This window comes from Triticum aestivum, chromosome 1D, assembly GCF_018294505.1.
Source record: "Triticum aestivum cultivar Chinese Spring chromosome 1D, IWGSC CS RefSeq v2.1, whole genome shotgun sequence".
Taxonomy (NCBI): domain Eukaryota; kingdom Viridiplantae; phylum Streptophyta; class Magnoliopsida; order Poales; family Poaceae; genus Triticum; species Triticum aestivum.
The window spans coordinates 104,279,414-104,282,739 of NC_057796.1; positions in this window are offsets into that span (position 1 = coordinate 104,279,414).

Here is a 3,326-nt window from a genome sequence, read left to right on the forward strand (position 1 = left end):
ACATTCAGATCCGTGTGTGCTTTACAAATCTCTATGTCATCTTGTAGATGCAGCTACCACGCGCTACTTGGAGCTATTCCAAATAACTACTCTACTATACGAATCCGGTTCACTACTCAGAGTCATCCGAATTAGTGTCAAAGTTTGCATCGACGTAACCCTTTACGACGAACCCCCTTTCCACCTCCATAATCGAGAAAATTCCTTAGTCCACTAGATACTAAGGATGAGTTCGACCGCTGTCATGTGATCCCTTCCTGGATCACTATTGTACCCCTTGACTAACTCATGGCAAGGCACACTTCAGGTGCGGTACACATCATAGCATATTGTAGAGCCTACGTCTAAAGCATAGGGGACGACCTTCGTCCTTTCTCTTTCTTCTGCCGTGGTCAGGTCTTGAGTCTTACTCAATACTCACACCTTGTAACACAGCCAAGAACTCCTTCTTTGCTGATCTATTTTGAACTCCTTCAAAATCTTGTCACGGTATGTATTCATTTGAAAGTACTATTAAGCGTTTTTGATCTATCCTTATAGATCTTGATGCTCAATGTTCAAGTAGCTTAATCCAGGTTTTCCATTAAAAACACTTTTCAAATAACCCTGGATGCTTTCCAGAAATTCTACATCATTTCTGATCAACAATATGTTAACAACATATACTCATCAAAAATTCTATAGTGCTCCTACTCACTTCTTTGGAAATACAAATTTTTCATGAACTTTGTATAAACCCAAAATCTTTGATCATCTCATCAAAGCGTTCATTCCAACTCCGAGATGCTTACTCCAATCCTTAGAAGGATTGCTGGAGCTTTGCATACTTGTTAGCATCTTTTAGGATTGACAAAACCTTCTGGTTGTATCACATACAACCTTTCCTCAAGAAAATCGTCGAGGAAACAATGTTTTGACATCCTATCTGCAAGATTTCATAAATAATGCAGTAACTGCTAATATAATTCTAACAGACTCTTAGCATCGCTACAAGTGAGAAAGTCTCATCGCAGTCAACTCCTTGAACTTGCCGGAAAACATCTTAACGACAAGTCGATCTTTCTTAATGGTGACACTTACCATCATTGTCTGTCTTCCCTTTAAAATCCATCTGTACCCAACAGCTTTACGACCATCAAGTAGTTCTTTCAAAGTCTATACTTTGTTTTCATACATGGATCCTCTCGGATTTTATGGCCTCGAGCCATTCATCGGAATCCGGGCCCACCATCGCTTCTCCATAGCTCGTAGGTTCATTGTTGTCTAGCAACATGACTTCCAAGACAGGATTACGTACCACTCTGAAGTAGTACGCATCCTTGTCGTCCTATGAGGTTTGGTAGTGACTTGACCTGAAGTTTCATGATCACTATCATAAGCTTCCACTTCAATTGGTGTAGGTGCCACAGGAACAACTTCCTGTGCCCTGCTACACATTAGTTGAAGTGACGGTTCAATGACCTCATCAAGTCTCCACCATCCTCCCACTCAATTCTTTCGAGAGAAACTTTTCCTCGAGAAAGGACCCGTTTCTAGAAACAATCACTTTTGCTTCCAGATCTGAAATAGGAGGTATACCCAACTGTTTTGGGTATTCTATGAAGATGCATTTATCCGCTTTGGGTTCGAGCTTATCAGCCTGAAACTTTTTCACATAAGCGTCGCGGCCCCAAACTTTTAAGAAACGACAGCTTAGGTTTCTCTAAACCATAGTTCATATGGTGTCGTCTCAACGGAATTGCGTGGTGCCCTATTTAAAGTGAATGCGGTTGTCTCTAATGCCTAACTCATAAACGATAGTTGTAATTCGATAAGAGACATCATGGTATGCACCATATCCAATAGGGTGCAGTTATGATGTTCGGACACACCATCACAATATGGTGTTCCAGGCGGTATTAGTCGTGAAACAATTTCCACAATTTCTTAATTGTGTGCCAAACTCGTAACTCAGATATTCATCTCTATGATCATATCACAGACATTTTATCCTCTTGTCACGACGATCTTCAACTTCACTCTGAAATTACTTGAACCTTTCAATAATTTAGACTTGTGTTTCATCAAGTAAATATTCTCAGCATCTACTCAAATCATCTGTGAAGTAAGAACATAACGATATCCACTGCGTGCGTCAGCACTCATTGGACTGCACACATCAAATGTATTACTTCCAACAAGTTGCTCTCTTGTTCCATCTTACTGAAAACGAGGCCTTTCAGTCATCTTGCCCATGTGGTATGATTTGCATGTCTCAAGTGATTCAAAATCAAGTGAGTCCAAATGATCCATCTGTATGGACTTTCTTCATGCATATATACTAATAGACATGGTTCGCATGTCTCAATCTTTTCAAAAACGAGTGAGTCCAAAGATCCATCAACATGGAGCTTCTTCATGCGTTTTATACCAATATGACTCAAGTGGCAGTGCCACAAGTATGTGGTACTATCATTACTATCTTATATCTTTTGGCATGAACATGTGTATCACTACGATCGAGATTCAATAAACCATTCATTTTAGGTGCAAGACCATTGAAGGTATTATTCAAATAGACAGAGTAACCATTATTCTCCTTTAATGAATAACCGTATTGCGATAAACATAATCCAATCATGTCTATGCTCAATGCAAACACCAAATAATAACTATTCAGGTTTAACCCCAATCTCGATGGTAGAGGGAGCATGCGATGCTTGATCACATCAACCTTGGAAAGACTTCCAACACATATCGTCATCTCACCTTTAGCCAGTCTCCGTTTATTCCGCAGCTTTTATTTCGAGTCACTAACACTTAGCAACCGAACCGGTATCTAATACCCTGATGCTACTAGGAGTACTAGTAAAGTACACATTAATATAATGTATATCCAATATACTTCTGTCGACCTTGCCAGCCTTTGTAGGAGATATGCCCTAGAGGCAATAATAAATGATATTATTTATCTCCGAGTTCATAATTATGTTTATGTTCCATGCTATAACTGCAATGATTCTCGAGTCTGCAATATCCATGAGGCTCGGAGGAAGACTCATATGCACGTGTGGAATAATAAACGGTAAGAAGTATTCCTAGTCTGGCCTCTAAGACTAGCTCAAGTGTTGCATGATGATTCTGTTTTCCTGGTCATGGGCATGTCTATGCCAGCAACTTTGAGGGCACAATATTAAGAGAACATTTGTGTTGAATCGACCCGGATTGATGTTATGCTATGAGATTCATTCGTCACAAGTTTATTGGTACATAACACGGAGATGGTTAACGTTTGCATGATTCCTTAGACCATGAGAGTATCGAGTTTCTTCATGCTTGCTTCATGA